Source organism: Chamaea fasciata, unplaced genomic scaffold (genome assembly GCF_029207755.1).
Source record: "Chamaea fasciata isolate MVZ Bird 193981 ecotype frontalis unplaced genomic scaffold, bChaFas1.0.hap1 SCAF_3, whole genome shotgun sequence".
NCBI classification, from domain to species: domain Eukaryota; kingdom Metazoa; phylum Chordata; class Aves; order Passeriformes; family Sylviidae; genus Chamaea; species Chamaea fasciata.
This window is the reverse complement of record NW_027094088.1, coordinates 63,344,211-63,369,724: the sequence shown is the minus strand read 5'-3', so window position 1 is coordinate 63,369,724 and position 25,514 is coordinate 63,344,211. Positions and strand designations below refer to the sequence as shown.

The 25,514-nt window shown below is 38.2% G+C and overlaps 1 long non-coding RNA gene across 1 annotated transcript; it reads right to left on the bottom strand.

The window, feature by feature from the left end:
- Window positions 1–21,234: 21,234 nt before the first annotated feature.
- LOC136287755 (uncharacterized) lies at window positions 21,235–25,021 on the bottom strand. Its single transcript, XR_010720303.1, has 3 exons — window positions 24,922–25,021; window positions 22,481–22,665; window positions 21,235–22,197 (listed from the first exon to the last, which is right to left on the bottom strand). It is a non-coding gene; the product is annotated as an uncharacterized lncRNA (long non-coding RNA).
- Between the last annotated feature and the right edge of the window lie 493 nt (window positions 25,022–25,514).

Genomic DNA, 25,514 nt, shown 5'->3' with positions numbered 1-25,514 from the left:
CCATCAATAAAGACAGAAACATTTCTCTCCAGCAGGTTACCGAGTGTCTTTAGACGGCTGCTGCTCATTTGTTGTGCCCAATTATGAGCAAATGTGATACCCCACAGACTGCTTTCCTGGAAAAAAAGGTGGGAAAGTCTGCTGAACATTTTTAATACATTGTTATTAAAGTTAAATTTGCAGACCTAGTGTTTTATATGCTAATGGCTGCATGCCAGATAACTGATTACTGCAAATGTGTCAGTTAAATAGTCCAGTGACAGGCCCATATGTGCTCTATAAAGAAACTAGTTAAGCTGACCCTGATCAAAACCAGAATGATTGACTCAAAACTTCAGGAGTTCAGAAAGACTGGTCAGAGATCTGAAACAGGTCTGAGCATATTTCTATACCTGCTGTCATTCCACTCTCCCCCTCTGGACCGCATCTACATATACATCCTCCAAACATATACATCTGTCCCCAGATGCAAATGTATTTGTTTTGTAGACCACCAGAGCATTTGGAGATGCTGCTGTCACTGGAGTTGCCACTGGTTCAGCAACGGTCAGAGATCCTTCTGCAAGCTTAGTGAAAACCCAGGCAGCTCCACAGATGTGCTGCTGCTGTCACCAGCTGCTCCAGGGAGATGACAAAGGGGCCTGCCCTGGAGTCACACTGCTTCCTCAAAGAGCAGCACAGCACAGGAGGAGGGCAATGCTCAAGGCAATGTCCCATACACACAGTAGAGGCATCAGTCAGACAACCAACATCCCTGCAAAATTCTCAAATAGCAAACTCTGATGGCAAGTAGTTCAGGCAGAGAGTGCATCTTAAGTCCGTTGCATTTCCTCCAACAGAAATGAGAAATTCTACAAAGATGGCCTTGCTACATATTCTGAGTCAGCTTGAGATTCTTTGAGGTGTAGGAGATAATATTAACTGAAAATAGTTGGGTATTGTTTCCAGATGTAATTAGTTTACATCATATCATCACCTTCAAGAGCTTTAATATGTTACTAGTTTTCAGCCACAGAATATGGCCTTTTTAAGTAGTCAGATGATGAAAGAACCTGTGCATGTTGCTTTTTGTTGAACAGCAGAACTGACTTAGATATACTTGAAGCCATTTGTACTGCAGCATTTATTTTCACAATTTTCAGACTCTGTTTTTCAAATTACAGTGATTACTTTAAGGTTAAAGCGATTACCTCCTGAAAACTGATGATTTTTGTTTAATCTCGGCATAGAAATGAATGAACACAGACTGAATCTATAATATTTAGCATTACTGTGCACCAAAAAAATGCCACAATGGCTGCAAAGCTCTATAACAAGTCACAGACTTTTGACTAAGCAATTCAAGCTAAGTTTCCACAGACATTGAGGTTCTGCCCTGACCAGTCATCTTCAGCTGGTGAGAGACACTTTCACTGTGAGCATCTTAGCATCTCCATCAACCTTTTAGGGGCTATTTGTATCAGCTCTTTTAAGAACCAATACTCAACTTTCTTACTCTTTCATGGAGAATAGGCAGAAAATACAGACAGCAGAAGGAACAGAAGTCAGGAAAGAGTCATGGCGGAATTGTTATTAGTGCATCTTTAAGGGTTTAAATGTTTCACTGCAAGAGTAGAAAGGGTGAGTTAGAAGCTGACTTTAATGCTGGTCTCAGTTGCGACTATGGACATATGCAAAATGTCTTCTATCCACTGGAGTAGTTCCTTAATCAAAAAAGTGAAGAATTAATTAAAATTCTATGCATCCCCAACTGGTAAGAAAATGTAAGTGAGAAATGTTTTCCTTTATCATAGTAGGACCTACTGAAACAGTGTCCTGAATAAGCACACAGCAGGCAGGTATGGGTCTTTGCTGGCCTATAGCCTGTTTGAATTAATGTTTTTGAACCATTATGTATCCTAAATAAGCTGAAGCAATCAATTAAAAAGTGTCATTAGGATTCACTTCATTAGTAAAATAACATTATGCAGCAGGAGTTACAAAGCACATTCTGCCAGTGTGCTCAGAATGCCCAGAACCTAAATAGTCATTTCTCCATTTCACAGTGAGTAAAGTATTGCTCTTAAAAAAAAAAAAAGAAATTATTAGCGTAGATACACACTTGACTTTTGTACTTTGTTGGCACATGTTCAAGGGCCATGTCTTTCATGACTATGAAATTAGCAGCTCCTACAACTATAGACTTGTGGCTTGGCTTATTAAGATTTCATGGAACTGCAAAGTTTTTCCAGCAACGTCTCTCTTTGTGTTCATTGATTATGGTTTCCTTTGAGGTACCTCCACATTTTTATGTTCATTCCTTTAGTGTCTAGTCTTTCTTTCCATGTATTTACTTAGCTGTGGTCTCTGACATTTTTTCCTTATTCTGAAAATTGACTTCTCACCCTCGCTAAGCAGCATTTTTATGTGTTTTAAAGCAAGTTCAGGTGGCGTTAAGGTTCCAGAATATATAAATTGTGGAGTTCTTTCTTTTGCTTTCTGAATTCTAGCAAAGACCTGTCCTCTGTTTCTGACACTGTAGAAAAAAACAGCAGTAAAGAGCTATGTTACTCTTACCATGTTTACTTCCTGAACTATTTGGTGGTCTGTATAGTGCTACAGTAGTACTGAAAGACCTCAACAAAAAGGTGGTTCCTGGATTAAAAAGCACAGAAGTGATTGTGTCAGAAGTCAATGTTAAAAGATGTAACAGAAGCTGTAAGATGACAGTACCATGAAAATTAATGCAAAGGCAGTGGCTGTAACCTCGATTCTGTTAGAAGTGTATCATCCCTGGCTACAATGAAGGCTGCAGTTCCCTTTTAAGGAGAACAGCATCACTGAAGCAATGTGCTCATAAAAATGCTAACGTGGTCCTTAAAATTATTCTAAACAGATACTTTTAGATAAGATATGGATGCATTAAGGCTGTTGTGCATAACAGTGGTGAGGCTTTATCTAGAGTACTGACACAGCTCTGTTTATAAGAAAAGAACTAAATTATTTTAGCTTGTTTAGGTGAGCAGAGACAAACTTTAGAGGGGAATATGTGTGCTGCCTGAAATGTACATTCTTATGAGGACAGACATAAAGGAGAAGATAACTATTCAACCAGACAGCAGCAAATTATCGGTGAATGAAAAAACAGGACAAGCTGCAGACCAGCAGAGATTCCCCAGCCAGCACACTGGGAAGACTCTGCAACCACGTTGGCAAGACCAAACCCAGAGTACTGCTAGGACAGAGCTGGATAAGTTTATGAGAGTTATTGTAAAACATAGTGCTGCAGAAGCAGATGGATTTGCAGCCCTGATGTAGAAAAAGGGACAATAGAATGTATTCCAAAAGCTTTTTTATTTTGTTCCATATGTAAATTTTGCTCCCAGGAGCTCCAAATACAATGTCTCTGCACATCCCTTCTAGTCTTGTCCCCAGTTTGTGCAGAAATCCTCCAGGGCTTGAGGCGTGCTGAGACAAAGCACAAAGGCATTTCAGGAAAACATTTCCACTGATAAGCAACAAAGAATAATATCAACAATTCCTAAATGGAGGAATGAAATAAAATTCAGTTTTTCCTAATTCTGTAAGCCAGTAGGAAACAAGGGTACTCAGTATATCACATAACTTTTCAGTGTTTTGAAAATTTAGCATTTTCTAAATAAATAGATTATTTCTGTGTTTTATAGTTCAGTCCAGGTCTGCTGACATGAAAGACAATGTTTTCATGGACGTCAGCAACACAGGAACAGGATGGTTTTCTAAGTGAATTATGTACCTAATGAATCAAGTAGTTTGTCCCCATCATTCATTATGATTTTGAGCCAGATGCAATGTTTCATGCAAAAATATTATTTCTTCTGCTGTGATAAATGCCTCACATCTAAACCCTGAACTTTTTCATGAAAAGCTTTGTAGTTTTGCTTTTAATCTTCAAGTTTTTCATGGAGAAGAAAAAAATCTTGAATTCTCTCTTTGGTTTCCCCTATAATTTTCTTTTTGTCACTGAACAAGAAAATTATTTCAAGAAATTTACTCAGGATTCCTCCTCACAAAACTTCAGTGGCCCTCATCCCCACTGCCCTCCTATATCTATTTACATGGAATAGATTATGTCATACAGAGTGCATTACAGTTCTGCAAAAGAACATGTACTTTTCCTGTCCCCAGTTTTTGTAGAAATGGAATGTCACTGTCATCATTCTTGAAGTGTGCTTGTAGAGCTCCACTGATGGTTGTGAGATACAGAAATCTCCTCATAAAACATAGTAACTCAAAAGTGAAACACCCTTAAAAAAAAAAAAAAAAAAAAAAAAAAAAAAAAAAGCCTAAAATTGGGCAAAAACAATTTTTGGACTACACTGGCCCAACACACAGACCGTTTTTCACACTCTGAACATGTGCACTGATGCCTCGGGCTACTTCAGAAGACCCCAGAATACTTGTGCAATTCTACTGCAGAAAACATTTTCTGGGATTTCTTAAGACTCAAAAAAAGTTTTTGTTGTGTCAGGAACACCTAAACACACAATTTCCTTCTCTTGATTTTGAAATGCTCACTATGAATGGTGATACTATGAAGGACACCCTGTCAGACTCTCAATCACCTAAACACTCATTACCCCCCAAAAAAGCATATCAATTATCAATGAGTACCAGAGACAGTCATTAGCGTGGACATACATATATTTTATTAAATTGTTAAATTAGGCCTTCAGTTACTTCCACCTGGACCACTGCATGCTGATAATGAGGAAATTTAACAATTATATGAAGGCTAGACTTTCAAAACTTGGTACAGTGGAGTTTCCTTGAAACTCAGAAACTGCTTGGAATTTTTTTTCAGGCCCATCTCTGCTAGATACTACGGGTCCTGGGGGACAGTATCCATCAGGAATAGGCCTTTGCAGAAGCAGGAGCAGAATAGCTCAGACACTGTTGCCATAGCTGTAGCAGTCTGAAATGGTTTCCTTTTTCATCCCAAAAGAAGAAGATCTTCCCAGAAGAGTGCATGATCAAAGACACTAACGAAGAACTACAGAGGACATTTCTGGCCTGCCTTGCCTCCTGCCAGAGAGTGCTGGCTCGTATTAGAATATTTGTTTCAAGCAGCAGCAATATTTCAACCTTCTACCCATATAATGATTAATGAGCTTACACTAAGCACCCTGGAGGCAGTATTTGCTTTTTGAAAAATGTTAAACTTTACAATATCTGTAATAGCCTAAAGGCTGCAAGTAGGGCAGTAAAGTTCTATATACATATTCAAAGGAATAAAGACTGTGTTCACACAACAGTAATAAATAAGGGCCATGGCAGAAGGAATATCTGAAAACTATAGGAAATATCTTTTAGAAGCTTAATTAAAATAATATTTAATTAATTAATATTTAAATTGTTCTTAAATTCTTTTGAAGAGGTAGAACAGTGTTTTTCAAACCAGTGTTTTCAGAAGTTTCCATTACTGCTGGATTAATGGCCTTTTTTACCTGGAATGATCTGTATTTTGCACTTGGGAATTTTACAAGAGTGACAGCACTTCCCACATGAATGGACAGAACACTGTTTTTGTGATGATCATGGTCATCTCAGCTAAGGATGTTACTGACTTAGTTCTCTAAATCACAGGTTTAGGATATGGAAGCCTTACAGCACAGAAGTTACGCCACCATAAAGCAATATTTCCCCAGCATGATGGGAACAGCCTGGTAAAGACATGAAAAACATAGGAGACCTCACATCTGAGGCAATAAGGTTTTTCCTAGGAAACAATAATGTTTGTTCTAGTCTCCTCTTTCAGTGTCTTTAACCCTCTTGCTTCCTAAAGCAAGGAGACTGTCCACACCACTTCTTTTCTGAGTCAGTGGAATTCAAAAGGAATCTCCTTGCAACTTCAGGCTTCCTTAAGAAGTTGTTAGCTACTCAAAAGCACTTTTCTGCATCTCTTTCACCTCCAAAATATGTTGCAGCCTAAATAGCCCCATACTCCCCCATCTATCCTGGGTTTTCTTCAGCCTCCTCACACTTACCCTTCACCATGTCCACCTTTTGATTTCCATTATTTCCAGGGTGTAGGCCCCTGTTGCACTCAAGATTTTAACAAGCTTGTACTCTCTCTCCTGATGTTTCTTTACAGCTGTTCCTAATTTAAACTTACATAGCATTTCTTGATCATGGGCTCCATCTGGATATTAAAACAACCCTACAGAATTATCTTCAATAGACTTGCATCCCTCATAAAAAGTAAAAGAGCAGACAGAAGTTATGCCTTACAAGCCCAGAAGATATCATTACATCACCCGCATAACCCACACCTTACCAGCCTCACTCACTAACTCATGAAATTACCACTAATTACTAGTTAACCAAGACTGTAGCTTCTAGAAGGCTTGTGGCTGCCTTTTGTAACTTCACTGTCCCTCTCCCACAGACTTTCATTCTAATCAGCACAGAACCACAAATAAAATTGATTCATACCAAGTCCCATGAAGAACAGTACAACCAAAGGGGTTTTTAACAAATACAGTAGCGAAATTCCATTTCTATGAGGAAAAGAAAGAAACATTGTTTTCTTGTCAGTGATAGTTTCTAGACTTATCACTTTGACTTTGGTTAGACTTACCTCCTGCTTTATTTTGAAGAGACAATTCATGCCGGCAATGAATCTGAGTATTCATAAACACAGCGGGGCCCTTTAGGTTGAACAGGTACATTTCTATAGATGTAAAACACACACTAACAAGAAAAACTATGTGTATATAGCCAGCTATGAGCGGAGAGATTTAGATGCAAAATGAACAATTTCTATCAAACTCAGTTAGCTCCTATAAGTTAAAAATTAACAACTTTCCCTCCTAATACTAGATTAAATAGGCATTTTCAGCAAAAGGCAGACTACTTCCTGAATTTTTTAAGAACAACAGCAGTTTACCAAGGAGGAAATCATCCTGGCTGATACTGATTTCATCTGAGTAAACTACTCTATTCTGAAATTTCCCCTTCTTTTTCAGGAAGGCAAGGAGTTTGGATCTAGGTATATAGGACTAAGCTCTTGACAGTACATATATGAACTATTTGCCTATGCCAAGGGTTACCCAGCTCACCAGAGCTGACAACAAGCTGTTGGAGGCAGCACTGGAAAGAGTACTGGGGATGGGCAGCTTCCAGAAAGCAGCTTAAAAAAATTACTCCTCCCAAGAGCATACTGGTTTATAACACTGAATGTTGGGTTCCTGACTGTAAGTCTTGTTATTTAAAACACTTAAAAGCAACAGTGAAGATGAATGACCATAAGCTTATGGGTAAACTAGAAAATTATAATATCATTAATTAAAACAACAGAAATTGAAACTGTTGTGACTGCTATAATCTGTGATTGCAGTAGACAAATCCTTGTGCCTCACTGTCAAATCACAGCCTAACAGATAGATAATTAAGAAAAAAATTATGACAGAAACTATTTATAAAGCATGTCCCTACAGAACACAGTTCAGAAACATAATAAGCCGTCAGAAATACCATTAGAAGGTTTAAATACATGTACATCTTTTAAAAATTAAGTAAAATACACCTTAGAAATCCTTCCCACTGTTAAGGAGTTTAACTTGATGAGTTACAGGATTGTTTCCCCCATAAATGAAAGAATGTAATTGACATTAAAATAGATAAAGATGTGAACTGATTACGAGTACCAGCTTTAGCAAAAATCAAAATGTAAGTCAGGAAAAGAAGTTGCAGGGGTTCAGCAAAGGAAAGTGAGATAAATCTCTCTTGAAAAGCTGTTGAGAAGCAATAAAAGAAAAAATCTCTCTTCATTTTTTCTGATTATCCTATAAATCCAGCAGTGGAACTACATTGAGAAGAATCATCCAGAACAACAGCCATCACCCCTCCAAAGAGCTGGTGACATGTGAGAAGCAATGCTTACAATAATGTGTTTTAACAAAATTTTGGAATTATAAATAGTTTCCTTGAAATAGTCTGTTCATTGCTATTCCTTTATTCTGTACAGTATCTCATCAAGCATGGTCCTCCTACTGATTGGGTTTGTATGACCCCTGAGAAGACGTAAGGGTGAGGAACCTACTAAATTCATATATATCTTACTGGTGATTTAAAAAGAAGTAGATAAAAATGACAAGAACCTAAGGATGAAAAACAGAGGAGAGAAGAAATTTTTCTATTTTAGGCTCAGCTCAACCCCCAGGAAAAAAAAAATCAAAAAAAAAAATCACCACAGGAACTCCACATTTCTATTTCCTACAAGTTTTGCAGGGGAGAAATTAGTTTAAAGCATGTGACTCTGTACAGCACAATTCAAACAGCACGAAAACACTGAAGCTGAGAGCTAGCTTGCCATTCAGAAGACATATGCCAAAACCTCATTGTTAATTTCTTGATATTCTTTTTCTTGTCTGAAGACAAGGTGAACTGCAAGAAGAATTGTATTTATATGTTGTATTTTTATTAAAGTAAGTTTACAAACCCACAGAGAATAGAAGAAGTAGCAAGGAGTGCACTTTCAGTAATAAACCAGGCACATCCAGGATACAGGGTTAGTCTACGAGACAATCCGTAAATGAATCTGAACTCATATTAATTCAGGAAAATGCAATGCAGGACCGTGCTGTTTCAAATAAAAATTAATGATCTCTCAAGTCAAGAAATATTCTGCAAATTCTACATCATACATTTTTAGGACGTCTGGAGATTCTTTGTTCTTTGCAATTCCCACTTCTCTCATAAAGACATTATTAAAGATTCAAATAAAAATTATTGGCAAGCCCTAAGCATTTCATAGCAGATTGTATTATCATATATGATAATATCTTGCTAGGGTGTGAGAAGACGAAAAACAATATATGGAAAAACATTCAAATTAGAAAAGTCAATACAAAGTAAAATAAAAAATAGGAAAAATAGTCTCTTTGTTCATTTGTAGCATCCAGACAAGTTCACATTGCCCAAAGGAAATGGCAGGAACCTCCTTGTGCTGAACAAAGCACCAAAGAATACCCTCAGAAGAAGGAACAATCGTGAACTGAAAGGAAGATAAACAGATGCCCAAGGGAAAAAAAGTCCAGACCTGAGCATTTGTTAACTTTTATGGCAACTCCCAAAATATGAGCAACCATGACTTGGAGTAAAAAATTAAAATAATTTATTATTATAATAATAAAAAAATGAAGCTGCCAATCAACTTCCTATATTTTGTAAGGTTTTTTAATAGTTGATGTTTCCGCTGCTATGTTTCACTCACTGGTCCTTTAAATCATTTTGACACCAGCATGACTCTATTGAAACCAGCAGGGTTACAACATAACAGAGAAGAGAATTAGGCTCACTAGTGTGATTTCTGGTTGCTAGACTGAAGGAAAAACAACTTTGAGCTTCACATAAGTTCTTTTAATCACTACATGGCCTGAACTAATCCAAAAGACATTGAGCAATTACCTACCATACTTGGAGGACATCAAGTGAACTGGATTTTTTTTTCCAGCCTGGGACATTACTGAACTAGCATAACAAATAGTCTGGGCATCTTAAATCTCTGAAGACTCTTTTAATCCCATAGATGTTTTTAGCAAATTAGCAGAATGAGAAGTCAGGATGAACCAGTGGGTCATCTTGCCTCCCCTTTCACCACCAAATTTCAACCATTCTTTGAGGCCAATAACTTATGTGATTAAAGCATTCCCTGTGCTTCAGTTTGAGAATATTTTCCCAAATCATAAACAGATCTGAAGGCTTTGAAATAAATTCACTAATTTCCCCAGTGGTTAACTTCATATTTTACATAATTATTTTCTAACAATTATATAAAAATAAAGGCTTTCCAAGAACATCAGTATGCAGAACAAAGATATATCTGAAAAACATGTCACATCACAGATGACTGTTGCATCTGCCATTAATAGGAATTCAAGCCAGCAACATCTAGAAAACTTAACAAACGGCTTTTACTCTTAGCAAGCAATGTTCTGATGGAGGTGGGGCTCAAGATTTCTTCTCAGGACAGCACCAGGAGGCTTCCAGAGCTGCAACAGAAAAAAATTCCCTATTCTACTACATTCTCTGAAGAAACACATCACTCCCAGGCAAAGTAACTCTGCAGCTGCTTGGGCTTCACAGCACTAAACAGTAAATTGCAGATCCCAGAATTAAGTCATTTGCTACAGCTGCTAACAGCCATTTGCAGGAATATCCTGAGAGATCCACAGCTTTTAAATTTGTATGTAGAGGTTGTATCATTATGTTCCTTGACTCAATTGTTCCTAAAAATGACAATTTACTCTTCTATTTAACCTGCTATCTATCTAAAGACACTAAGTTAGTCCCAATGACAATAGACTTTTGTGCTTTTTCCTTTTTCCTGGCACTCTGTCTCCAGATATCAGAAAGTGCAGCTGAAGATACTGAAATTATTCAACTAGCAGTGCATTTCCAATGCCCTGCAAGACATTTGAAGAAGCTAGGTTGTCTTTTTTTCTCCAAAATAGAGACTATAAAGTGTTTCACACAACTGTTTACATTTCATAAACTCCATTATGGGGAAGTTGGACTGCTAACACGGACTATGTGATAGAAAGATAGGAGATGGCCAATCTTCACAATTGATCTGAACACTCAGTGAACAAAGACAGGTTTCTCTTCTTCAGTTTGTACTTAGTTACTGTGTAAAGCAATATCACAATATCCTTTGGATTACTTTAAAACTCACTGGAGACTCACTAGTTCTACAAGTAGATCTGATGATTTGTGGCTATGGGGATGGTGACAAGTGGCTGAACAGGACTCACAACTCTAAGCTACTTAGCAAACCCCACTCCTCAATTTCTGGTAATAGTCATAGTGCCACTATGCTCAGTTTTGTTTAAACACTGTCTATGAGGCTATATAAAAGTCTAAGGTTTTGGTGGGATTAAAGCAAATGTTCTGAAAAAGGTTTGAGGTAACCAACTCATATGGCTTTTTGTAGGGACCAATTTAATTTAAAATCCCAAAAAAGAAATTCAGACTTAAATTTGCCATATCTGCCTTTTGAATAATGTGGGTTTAGGAAGGCCTAGAGAAAAAAATACCACCAAAAACCAGATCAGATAATACTGACATTTCACAAGTCATTGCAATGCAAGTGCGTACCCACGTTTGGTACTTCTGAACAAGAGGGGTGAGAAGACAGATCTACAGAATCAGATTTAAAAGCTGGACCCTGGCTTGTAACCCTCTGAGAAAAATCCCACACAGACAGCCACTGCTGGCTCCTCCTGTCAAGGAGTGGCTGCTCATACAGGACACCTTTGTATTTGATAGGTCTGGAAACAGAGAAGGCCTTTAGGATCTTTTCCTGCTCTCTCCCTGACATTCAACTATGGAAATATCTGTAGTTGGGAAGGAGAGGCTCTGTTTCCTGGAAGATGGCTAATCATAGTATTTTTGGAAGCCAATTATGAAGGAACTGAAGACATTATTAAACTATGCTAAGGGTCCTTTAATTTTTTTGAAAGCTGAGAAGCTTTGGGGATCAGGATGGCTTGGGTGAGGTTTGTTGGGACAGAAAATAGGAAACAGTAGAAATTTTCTGGATTTGCAGCAGCAAGAGGTGGCAGCTGCCACCTGAGAAGGAAGCAAGGCCAGCTCAGCCCCTGCCTTGCAAAGCAGAGACCAAATGCCTTTATTGACTTTCTGACATAGTCTTTCATTCTCAGCTCCCAATGCCATTTCTAGTCCAAATTTTGGATCTGGATCCTAGAATCGCAGAATGGCTGAGGTTGGAAAAGACCTTTGGGAGTCATTTAGTCCAAAGCGCTACCACACACAGCTGGTTGCCCAAGATCCTGTCCAGGTGGCTTCCAGGGATGAAGCTTCCACAAGATTTTGGGAAGCTGGTGTGAGTGCTCGGTCAGCCTCTCAGTGAAAAAGTGTTTCCTGATATTTGGAAAGAATTCTGAGTTTTCTTACGCATTCATTGCCCCTGGTCTTGTCACCAGGCATCCCTGAAAAGAGCCTGTCTCCACCCTTTTTACATCCTCTCTTCAAGCATTTATTAATATGCATTGATGCAATACCACTGAGCCTCCTCTTCTCCAGGCTGAAACCCAGTTCTCAGCCTCTCCTCATATGACAAATGCATTAGTCCCCTCATCATCTCTTTGGGCCTTTTCTGGAGTCCCTGCAGTACATCCCTTTTGCTCCTTAATGAGGGAGCCCAGAATTGGACCCAGCACTTCAGATGTGCCTCAGCAGCACTGAGCAGAGGGTAAAGATCACCTCCTTTGACCTGCTGGTGACATTCCTCCTAATGTCCTAAGGACAAGGGAGGAAATGGGAAATGCCAAGGGGCCTTATCTTCACTTACAGAGAAAAACTGATGTGCACATCATTGTTCAAAACTCTTCCAGATTATTCCTGCACATTTCAGTACATGTTTCATCAAAATATCTAACAAAAGATTGTACTCAACAGCCTAAACTTCACAAAGCCAGGGCATCTTTTGTGTTTAAAAGACAATTCTCACTCTGCAAAATTAGCAACTTGAATTTACTTTACTGGTAGCTGAATTACTCATACGGCTGATAGTATCACTGCCCCGATAATGCCAACATACAACTCAGTTTGAATTTGAAACATTTTTGTGTAATTCCTTTTAAAAAAAATTCTGAAGACTAGGAAAAGCTTGGAAGTTACGTGACAAAAAATAATAATAATTATGGAAACAGCCCTCCTCACTGAAGCCTTAAAGAGTCTTTGTTCTTTGTTGGAGAGTGGCCCAGTTGATGAATTGGAAATACTGCGTAATTTTTCTATTTCTCAAGACTTCTGGAAAAGAAATTACATTTAAGCACCCTTCTAAAATTCAGGATTATATTGCAAACATTTACCTGCTAATATCATTGTATACCATCTGAGGAAGATAGCCAGACTTATTTTTCCTAAGGTCTCTGAACAAAATCATCATAATGTAACCCACAGAACTACCTAAAGGATGTTTTTATCTTTGCCCCTTAAATAACAGTAGAAGATTAGTGAATAATCTAATTTGAGTGAAATCAATACTCATTCATTTACAAAAGAGTCTCAGAGGGTTTTGTGGGTTTTCAGCCAATGAAAACCTTGAAATGGAAAAATGTGAGCATCTGATAAAGAGAGGGGCCTCAAGTCCTTGTTACCAGCATCAGCAGAAAAGGTTCCTGTGATAACCATTACAAAAGAAAGGAAAAGCAGGAAGAAAAAGTGAAAGATACTTTAAAGCTTTAATACATTTGGAAATTAGGTACTCAACTTTGGATGGATCAACATGCCTAAAGTTTCTGGATTTAGAAATTCCAAGTCTTTGGAGATCAGCATCTTAAATCAGTTTTCTAAGTAAAAATGAGTTCAGATTGCAATCTCAAAAAGAAACAAATTTCTAGAAGGCTGTTAGCCGGGTGAATGTGTTTGCACTGGTTCCTGTGATATATGTTTCCTTTTTTTCCAAAGATTAGAAAGAAACCACAGACAGATTGTGGCATGTGTTGTATCAGTTCACAGCAGGACCTAAAGATGAAAATCTCTAGAGTCAGAGTTCATGACGAGCTCTAAGAATCCTTCCAGGTGTTTTCATGGAAATTGATATAATAGAGCACAGAGATGAAAGAGCAAATATATATCATTTTAAATCACAGCTTCAGGGCTTAAAGCTAAGCTCAGCAGGTACTAGGAGACCCAGCATGGATTTCAAAGCAAATGTACATCTAAAGAAAGCAATTTTTCATTGAGTCATATTTTACACTTAATTTGCTTTTTTTCTTTCTTTTTGCGCACAGTTTTCTCTTCCTATACTATCAAAAAACATTCTTCTGCTACTTCTTGTTAAAAAAAAAAAATCAGAAAATGAGAAATGTTTCTGCTTGTGCTTGTGGCCTTTTCATTTATTGTTTCCTAACTATATGCAGAATTCAACCACAGTTCAATGTACAACTAGGCAAGCCAACAGCTCACACCTGGCATTTACAAAGGCAATAGTTATATAACAGTAAAAACTAATGCAAAATTACCTATGACAGATGCATGGCATGAAAAAGAGAGTGAAGAGACAAGCCCCTTTTACATCTAAAACTTGTTTCACTAAAGAAAACAGCATTGTGAATGCACCAGTTCAATGATGATCAAAGGACAAGACTTCTGTCATATATATAAAAATAATGCATTCATCTGGATCTTTTTGAGAAAATGTAATTAATCTTTTACACAATGGCCTGCTCCCTACTATCTTAAAAAAGCAAGTAGAATCTATAAGCCACGTGCACCATTTCTGACACTTCTACACACAACCCCAAATATATTAGTGCAAAATTCTCCAGAAGCACTGTATGTGTTTTACATTGTCAGAGAGGTGGCCATCATGTTTGGGTGCTTAAAGTCTTGTTCATGTATGCAGGCAAAGGTGTTATAGACAAGTATCTGGAAAAATGTAATTATGGTTCAATTTGATTTCAGAGAGCACTTTATTGATATTTTTGGAAAACCCACTCTATGTCTTAGATCACTGTAAAGACTTCTAAGATACTTGATGGTTTTCATATGTAGGGATAGTATCTGTATGTATCGATATGATATTATCTCTTTGTATTACAGACCTTTGTGTTACACAGAGGAGACATACGGTCTCCAGCACTGTTTACAGATAAATATAAAAAGTAGATTAAAAAAATAGCTATTTCTTCTTTAAAAAGGGAACAAATAACATTAATTTTACCTGAGTAGCTTAACACAGTCCAGTCCTTTTTTCAGTTATGAGGGAAACCACTTTACAGTAGTTCCCTGGAATTTATAGATTTTTTTCATTCACAAGTAAACTGTTTTACAGCTGTTAAAAATATTAAATAATTAGGAATTTAATTACTAAGAGAAAAACTTCTTTGAAAACACATTTAGAACAGAAACTATGATTTTATCAGACTCTTCCGTGGGTTTCTGCTACCCTGAATGCCAGAACTACAGCCTCAGAAAGAGTAATATCAGGAAACATCAGCTTTGCAATAAAGAACACAGAGCAGATCTTTCCAATTCCAGTTTTAGACTAGTAGAGCACTGAAAGAGGGAATTTTTAGTCATGCACAGGATTCAACAAGGGAATAATTTTTTGTGCTCTAATAGAATTCCAAGGGTAATTCCACCACCATATTCTGCTTCAGATAATTGCAAAGCTGTGATATACATAAAAGAGTACTTGGGTATAAGCAAAGAAATCTATAGAAACAATATTGGCAAACAAATTTACAGAAACACATTGATTGCCTCCAGATGGATAGAAACTTAGTTGTGGCAAACCATAATCCTGCACACTGATTATCAAATGTGTCTAGCTACCAGGTAAATTCCATATAGGAGTATGTGAGAAATTGTAGAATAAAAGTAGAATGCATGCTTTACTTCTAAGAGCAATAGAGATAGTGGCATTTTGGATGATAGAGAGTGAGACAAAACTTGAGGAGAAAGGAAAAGAGAAGAGGAAAAAATATGAAAGTGGTTTGGTTTAGGTTTAGAAAGAAACCAAGAAATCAAAAACAAATATACAAGCATGAACTAGATATTTATTATCATTATAATTCCAAACTACAATGGTACGTGCTTCTTAAGATCTTCCAGACAAAGATTCTAAAGTGTTAATGGCCTTCCAGGAACTAATGAAGGTGAATGGCAAGGCCACTGGACAGAAAATTGAGTTGCACAGCTGTTGTGGGACTAACCAAAGGTCAGGCACCAACATGGTGACATGTGAAAATTAAAGCATGAAGTTTCCATTCCAGCACCCTCACCTCACTACTATACTTCATATAAAAGTTTCTCTGCTTTTCATGGACATGCTGGCAGAAGCTGAGGAACATAATAGAGCAAAGCAGTACAATCTGTTGGGGTATTTTAAGTCATATTTGTCTGTCTCACCATTTTTTTTTTTAGAAAGATTGAATAAAATTGCCTGTATAAATATTCTGGCTTCAATGTCAGATAGACAGCTACAACTGTGGATCCTTTAGACATGCAAGCAATATAACCAAGCCAAGTAGGATCTACCAAAATCAGAGGTATCCAAAAAAAAAAGGCCAAACTTTTGTTCCCCTTGTAAAACTGACTTCAATATAAATACACATAAACTTAGATACATATTTAGACAGAAAAAGATCTAGTTTTAAATTCAACATTAGTTAAATTATCATCCGTCTCCACTAAATGTGTCTCACTGGGTACTCTCCCAGAGATGATCTCTATCGTCCTGAGCTGAATGTAATAAACAAGAACAAGTTAGTCACACAAGTCAAGGCTACCAGTGATGCCATGTAACACAGCACCACTGCAGCCACACTTAAGACAACAAACAAGCTCTCCTCAAATGTAGTGCTGAGCAATGCAACCACACTAACCACTTCTGCTGACTGCTGCTGGCTGGGAGCACTGGACCACAGAGCTATCCCATGAGTCTGTGAGCAAGAGAAGCTGCATTCACACTCTGAGAACAGTGGATTGCTGTAGCTAGCAGGAAGAGAGTTGGTGGTAAGGGTCAGGAATAAAAACCTCAAAATGTGCCCTATATCTCAGAGGTTTACAGAATCATCAAAACTTATTTCATTATTGAGCCAGACCTGTCCCCTGATTGCCTGTGGTTTGTCTGTCATCATTTTCATATGTGCCATGATTACTTTGTAAAACGTTGCCCATCTGAAAAGCTAACCCCTTTATTTGGGGGCAAACTGACACCACATACTATAAAAGCACAGGGAACAAACAGAAACAGTTTTCACCCTTCCAATGAAAAACCTAAATGGCCTTCCCCTCTTGAACTGTTCATGTGAAACAGCGGGCACAAGGGACTGTCAATTGCTCTCTGTTTGTTGCCAGGGAAATCTCCAGAAATTTCTTCCAGTTTATCAAGGACCTTTGTTTCCTGTGCTAACCTATATTTGAACTTATATTTTAAAACATTGAAAAGGTTAATTATCATCAAGACTAATACATTGCATTTAATTTAAACACCCAATGCCTGCTGGATCCCCTTTAGAAGATATGCCACAGTTGTGACAGATAATATTGACTGCAATTTCCACACCCAGAACTGTGGCAGAATCTAATTTGCTGTGTGCTTTTACAGCAATAAGCTGTCGAATTGTAGCAAGACTTACCGGCAAATCCATCAGGTGTATCATGAGCAGTCCTGCATTCAGCCACCAGTATGTGTTAGTATACTTCATATTCCCAATTTACTGCGGCCTATTGCTGTTTAAATAGGTCTTGTACATGTAGTTATAATGCTTAACTGCCTTCATAAAGTGTTTGAAGGTCTACAGGAGGAAAGGCTGTATGTCTCCAGGACTGCTCTGCAGAAGCAGAAGGCCCATTGCACAGTAACCTGTGATTGCAAGGCATAACTTCTGGGACTCAAAGCATTCCTGGGACTTCCTCACAATTTTGAAAAAATATAATCTTTTCTAGTAGTTTCAACACGTAATCTGTGGATCCTGTTACTAAAAGGTAGTGCAAAGTGGGGGTGGATAGTCTAGCCAAAGTCCTAGATTTTTAGAATAAGAAGCTAATGCTGTAAAACTATGCTTTAGAAATCAACAATGGATAATCAGCCAAATTCTGAGCTCACTGATATTCCAAGGAACGCCAGTGAAGTAATGAATTCATACTTGTCCCAGCAAATGAGATCAGCAATAGGCCCTCTCTCAACAGAGCAGACCCCAGCTGGTGTTATTGTCACAGTACTGTAAAAATTATCAGTATAGTTTATGTTCTGACTGTCTGTAGCTTGAGTTACAATGACAGTGTCCTGACAATTCTTTACCACCCAAGTAATTTAGATGATGAAGACAAACCATTGATCCTCTCATACTTTTGTTTATTGTTTCTAAGCGTGCACTCCTAATTTAGAATGGTGAGTGGGAATCAGTGGCATGTTCCTATCAGTGATGTTGCCACTCATGTTACTGGTAGAAATATACGTGGGATGCCACAAACCCTTAGCTCAGCAAAGAACTACTTCTTTTAAATACTCTCCTTCTCTCAGCTGGATTTTTGAGTTGCAAAGATGGAGCTTCACACAATTAGGAATATTTCCTGTGGTTTGTCATTCCTGCAAGCTTACAGGCAAGGTGTTCTGCTTCAAAAAAAACATTTATTTTGGTTACTTGGATTACTGCCTGGACAGGAAATGATAAAGCAGATGTCAGGGAGCCAGATGAGTAATAGAATAATTTCAAAGAGTGATCTGAGCTGCTAAGAAAATGACACTTGAGAGGTCAGAGGCACAAAACATTCTCCACTTTCTCTCCTTCTGCACTCAGAGCTTGAAGCATAAGCTGTGTGTGTTTCAGCCTTGTTGAGATGGCATGATCAGTGCTGTTATTAATAGCTCAGATATATTCAACCATTATGAAGGTCTTCAATGGTGCCATTTTGATGGGTGAGGGGATGGGAAGAATACGTTTTTTTAAAGATCAGAAAATCAAAAGCAGGAAGATGTATTGCAGCTAGAGAAACTATTTTATTTACTGTTGGGCCATTAAAGACACAGAATTACCAAAGTGGCTGAGAAATCATTAGCTACCTAGCTTCTCCCCTGTGCACAGCCTGCACCACACAGCTCTGCAAACTTCCCCTCCCTCCTCCCTGCCTCCCACTTAGCTGCAGTCAGGGCTGTACTGGTGCTAAGTGGATATTGAATCATTATTTATGCTTCAGTGATAATGACAAGCCCTTCTGTGTCTGGATGGGGAACCTTGCTCCTCTCCCAGTGCTAGCCTCCGGCCAAATGACAGGAAGATGCTTCCTGTCACTAGAGTCTCCAGCCTAGAGATGGCAGGGCAGCAAAAAGGTGCGTGAGTTGCCCTACTGTTATCTCTCCTCCAAACTGGGCAAGCAGGGCATGCAGACCTGAAGGAAGAGGCCTGAATTCACAAGGAAAGTTTGTGACAGGAGTGGGAGCCAGGGTTGTCTCAGTCCCCAGTATGACCATAAAACCATCTTCAAACAGAAGTTTTCAAAATTGATAGCTCTTTACTCAAGTATAACTGGCCCAGGTAACTGGCCTAGGTTGCCTTGTCCAGGGCAATGGGGGCACATACAGACCCCCACGCTGAGCAGCCAAAACCCAAAAGATTTGGAGGGCGTGGTGCATCTGAAGGTAGACCCCAAAAGAGCATCCCATCCCCAGGGTTTGCCACAACAGGCATGCCACAACACTTCCAGGGACGAGTGACAGCCGCAGTCAGAGGGCTTCTGCAACAGTATTGCCACAGCATTAAAAGGCAAAGTATTCAGCGACTCTGCTTTTACCACCATATTGCAAGTCATCTGTGGACAACTTGCAGTCTTTCTGGGGATGCTGTATCTCATACTGAAAGTTTTTTTCATCAGAAAGGAAGCTCAGAATACGTCTTCATTTTCTTAGCTAAAAAAATTGTGTCTGATGTAGAGAAACTGAGCAGTATCAGGATAAAGCCACCGCACAGACGAACAAGACTGAAACTTGCTACGGAAGTAAGATGCTGCCACCTTCAGACCAAAGAGAGGGTCACCAGAACTCCCATAAAGGTAAAACTTGCTCTGAGAAACGGGCAGGCGAGGAAAAGGCAAGAAACAATAACAGTGTTGATAATGTGATATTAATACTTATTTACATTCAACATTCATCTTTGAACTGCAAGGAAACAAGCAGAATAAATGCTTCCATGTTTCCTCAAAAGCTTAATGTCTACTAGTATTTACTATCCCGTAAAACGCTCTTTTCTTCTAAATAAAGGCTTAGAAAATGCTTTAGAAAAAACACATGTAGGTTCTGTGTATTGCAGCTTTCTGTTACAATTAAAAACAATAGAAATGAGCAGGAGAATTGCAGGAAACTAGAAACTAGTTGTTCAGATCATATTCGGGCTAACACATGGAGCTCAACATATTTTATTGTTCATTAACAAAACAGAGTGGGTTTCTTAATAGAAAAAAATTACATGAGTGTGATCAAGGAGAAGAAAAATGTAAAGGGAATTGTCTCCCAAATAAACCATAGGAAAAGATGTTTTTTCTTTTCACCCTCACCTCAGAGTAACTCCCTGAAATACTCTGGTATTTGTATAGTTTTTAGGGATCTGGCAGAAATGTCGAACTACTCCTGAGAATGTCTTTTCCCTCAGCTTCGAGATTTGACTGCCCTTGTCTGCCAGCTTCGTGGCAATGTGACTCCATTGGAGTCAGGATCTCAACAGCTTACCAGTCAGAAGAGGCTTAGAGAGCCATCTCTGAGATGAGATTCTGAAAAGTAGAGGGCATATAGCAAACTTAAGGGAGCCTCTGACTGTATTTACTTGGTTAAGTATTTGCACAGAGGTGGGATTTCTGTATACACTCCGGATGTATTAGCTCAGACAAGACTCTCTGGTGGCTGAGGGCAGCTGAAAGTATGACTGCCAACCTGTGCAAATCAGGCAAAAACGAAATAATCAGTGGTGTAGATGAGCTCAGCTGATGTCACAGGTGATCAGGAGCTTAGAATCCACAAGATGGTACTCACAGCACTGCCCAAAAAGGAGCTGCTACCTCAATCCCAAACACTGCTTCCCAGCAGGGTCCGAGCATGGTACTTAGCTATAAGATCAAAGCATGCTGTTCTGTGGCTCAGCAGTCTCTGCCTTCCAAAGAAACACAGCCAAGTTCCAATACTAGCTTTCCTTCTGAAAATCAGAAATATATCTGCAGCTTCACAAGCAAGGCCTTGCAAAAAAAAGCATTTTTACGTGGACGCAAATACATTTATAAAAGGCAGTATTTCTTGGTAGCAGGGTTTCTTAATGATGGCTTTAACTTGTTCTCAGACTTCAGTTATGCTCAAAAAAGTTAGCACAGCAAAGATCAGGCTGCATGGAAGTCTGCACCAGTCTTTTTATGTGCAGGAACACATCAAAGGGCTTCAAGGGGTTTAATAATGGAACTATGACAGCCTGAAGAATAAACAGAATTTGAGTGGACAGATGCACAGGACTTAGAGCTTAATCTAGAAGTCTGCAACTTGCTGAAAGGAGCCAATATTAAAGTAATTATGCACTTAAAACAATTACTATTTATTCTTCAAAGAGTCATAGTCAAGTGAAGTAACCCATTTTGAATTATTTCTGGTAATTGCATTGCATCCTCAAATTATATGCCTGCATACTCTTTGAACCAGAGTTTCCAAAAAAAAAAAAAAAAAAAAAAAAAAAAAAAAAAAAAAAAAAAAAAAAACCCACACCAAGTAACCTGCCCCTGTATTTTTGTTTAAAGATTACCCCACATCTTGAATAATTCCACTGCAGCTTATCATTTCCTGCAGACATAATATAGAGTGTTAAACCCGAGTAAATCTGAGTAATTTTAGTTTCTGTATCTAGGGCAGAAGTCAGTTTAACAGTGAACAATTGGAAATGCCTAAATTGTTCACTTACCATTAACTTTTCATAATCTGGGAAATTCTATAAAAGTATCAAGGCATTTCATTTAAAGCTGTGGTACCTCACCAGCACATAATTGCACCTAGCAAAATGACTGAACACAAAACCAGGAGGGATCACTGTTCTGCTTTAGATAGTATAAAATAGCTTTCCATTCAGTAACCTCAAGATGTAAAATCTGATTTAAAATAGTTCCCAGGGCACTCACAATTTCTACTAAGATGCAAACACATTATTCTTGTGTAAGAATCTAGGAAGCAAATTCCATCATCTAAACCTTCTACTCACTTGCTGGGACAGTGGTGGGAATTTTACTTCTAAGTATACTTAACATAGTTTATGATCAGTCTGTGGGGAGATTTCCACTTAAGAATGCATTTTGCCCATATTTATGGATGGAGGCTAATTTTGAACTTGCTTGGTGCAACACTGCTGGCAGTGTATTTACAGCAGAGAAGGCTCAGTACAAAACATGGAAATGAACTCTAAATATTTACTGCATCATCTTAGAAGCTACTTCTTCATTAGTTCTGGGTCTATTACAGAATTTAATTAATATGGGCATAAAGCTTAAATATCTAATAGCATGTAGACATCTTTAGGATCTGGTATATCCTTATTCCGTAATTGCATAACAAGATGAAATCTGTGTATGAATCCCCTCCCAAGTGAAGATAAAAGTATTTGTAGAGCATACCAATATCCTTTGCACACAATCAAGATATCTGCATTTTGCTGTCAGCTGAAGGAAAGAGGATGGCTTCTGCAGAAGAAAATCAAAGCAAAAATATGTGAGTCCTGAGTGGCTCAGTTCAGAATTTCTGCTAATATCTTGGGTTGTCTCTCAACAAAACGTGTGCATTAGGATTCAACCAAGCTTATTTTGTATGTAAAGTGTGGTTCAGTCAAAAACCCATGTGCAAAAAAACCCCTTTACTCCAAGGCCAGTATCTGGTGCAGCTCAGTTGTTATTACCTCAAAAATATTTTAATGAAGGCTGGCAAATATCCTTGTTCAGTGAGCCATATAGCAAAATCTTCACCTACCTGAGAGCCACAAGACACTTTAAAGTGGTGAAGAGAAGGAACTCCTGGAACAGTTCACAAATGGGACAGGGTAATGGTTCCAAAGGGTACTGCTGCCAGATGAGGTTGGGAGGCTGGGAATGCCACTACATCCTCATAGTGCCCACACAGTCTTTGCTGAATAGCACTCGACTCATTTCTTCCATCTGCAAAAACAGAGATGTCTTGGATGTGCACCAGAACTATGTATGAAAGATGCTGCAGTTCAAAATCATGCAACTGGACAGCCTCTGTTTTAAAATAAGGGAAAGACTTGGGTTTAGGGTCAACTTTTCAGTGCTTAGAAAATGATTCAGAAGTTTTACTATAGACAACTTGAAAGACAGAGATTCCTTTTCTTTTTTTTTTTTTTTTAAGAACAATTTTTGAAATACAATCTCAATTCCCATTTTAAAAAGTTATTTTCTGCAGAATTCTTCTGGAAAAATATTTTAATGGACACATACTAACAGATTAAAAGCACACATTCCAGTCACTTTATAGTCAGCTTGCAGACACAGCAATTTTTATGTCTTCACACACATGGAGTTTCGAAATTATTGCATTGTGATGACTTTGGGTGGAATACAGACGTGTTGGTTATAAAAAAATTGTGAAAAGTGCTTTATCAGAAGGTTAGTGGTTCATACTGCTCATACACAGTGAACTTCTTTTGCCTGGATTTATAAGGCAGATATATAAGAATTATTTATGAACAGAACCTTTCATTTTTTTCTACTCCTATGTGACATATGCTCATGCTTGTGTCACATCCAACTTCAGAAGACAAACATAATCCCAGGCCAGTTATCTTTTCAGAGTCTGTTATCAAAAACTGAACCTCATCAGCTGAAACTGAGTTGTCTGGAAGAGTACCTCCAGCCTTGGTAGGTGAGAGACAATCAGGTTTGTCAGGGAACTCCAGGAAATTTGGCTTGTGATCCTACTGTTCCTGGCTGGAGAATAATAAATGTTTCCACAAGTAGTTGCCTTCTCACACATTCTGATGCACTACCTGACACCAGCAAACTTGATCTTCCCTGTCTCTAACACAGATAAAGCTGAATTAGGGATCCAGAGCTTGCTGTTGCAGGTGAATGACTGCTTTGCCTCCACCCAGAACTGGCCTTGCCTCACTCACACAGGAGGTAGAAAAGGAGCTCCATTCCCTGAAAGCCAGGGAAAGGCTCTGCCCTTTGACCCTTATCCATTCTTGTAGGAAAAGCAAAACAGAACAAAGCATTTCCTGTCTTTTTCTGGGAATTTTCTACAGCAAACAATAATAAAACCCCAGCAGATTCTGAGTTCGTTGTCATATATTCTGAGACAACTTGCCACCATACTGCCATAGTATACATACACCAAACCTATTTATTGGCAAATCCTCCTTTTGGGAATCAAAACAGTTTTAGAGTAAGAAAAAATATCCATTAATTAAGGTGCATTAATTTGAACATAGGAATATTAATTGATTCTTAAACAGATTTCAGAACCACCCAGTTCAAGCTGGCTGTTCTGCCACAATGCAGGTATTAGAAGAGCATGTGCCATACTAGACACAGCATAAGTATCTTCACTCAGCTTGGAGATACCATTTTTTACTTTGCTTGTAGGAATATTCTAAACATTAAGGGATTAGCTGTCAATTAGAGCACCATTCTCTGGGCCATGGTGTATGAAGATCCTGTCAGTGAAAAGCACAAAGCAGTTTTTATGTGCAGTAGTTACAATGCAAGTGGATTCCAGTCACCTGCCTGTAACAGTGCCTCCACAGCCACCATGATCAGAGGGACACTGAGAATCTGAGTAGATTATAGATGTGTCATTAAATGCAGTATGAAGAAAACAGACCTTCAGCCACATAGCCAGCTGTATCCATTCACATGCTCAAGCACACTGAAATCACAGCTCCCAGGAGATTTCCAAAGTCACAAACATATTGCTTTGGAAGGAGATTGTAGCTGCGCTCTGACACATGTGTAATGAAACAAGCAAACAACAGAAATAACCAAACTTCTATATGAAACACTAATGAATTTAAGTCCTTCAACACTATCCAGTCATTCCATAAAAATTTTTAACTACAGCATTATGTAAAGAGCATAACTTAGGAAATAGTTCAAATTTTACCTTGCTTTTTTGCTTTCTGAGAGCATACTTTAACATAAGATTTACAAAATTACTCATGAAATTTCAGAGTGAAGAATGAATACTAACACAGCCAGGAACAGGATTTATTTTTTATCTAAGTCAGTGTATTAATTACAGATATTATGCTGTTATCTTAGCTGAACAGAACAGAGTTCAGCCCATGAGCATATACATCTACCAAGCCAGTAGATATACAGAGTTACAGAAAGCATGTTCTAGATCAATGACATTGATCAACAAACCAAAAACTGAGTAATTAAATTGTTATTTACCTGAGGCTGCAGTCATACAGCAGTCTGAGAGAACAGTCATCCCTGTGAGAGGCATCAGCAAGGAAACAGATACAGATGATAACTCTGGATGCCTTTTTACACCTGGATCAACACACAGTGCCAGTCAGAGGCACTGCTTTCACTTGAATTTATCTCACACTCTCAGAGCTGGAGCTACACACACAGCAATTAGAATCAGAGTTCTTCACAGGATGTGTGCATTTCATGATTAACAGATGATTTTTTTTAACAATTACATGCCTTGACTTTATAAGTGGTGTCTCAATTTTATTTCAGTTTCCTATAACAAAGTAAACACTGACAAATTAACAGATCATTTTACTCCTCATTGTGCTTTATTTGACTTAGTGAATTTTAATAGCTCTTACTAAGCAAAAGGTATTTTTTCATTTTGATTCCATCCAGGAAAACTAAAAAGTAACCTCCATTTGTTTTGTTTCCCTATAGTCAGTTTAAAAAGTTAAGTAGGTGGGCCTGATGCCTTCTTCCAAACAGTATTAGGAGTGCCACACACTGTGATTGTAGGAATGCTAGATGAATGCTCTTTGAAAGTTTTTGCTCTGAATCTGTAA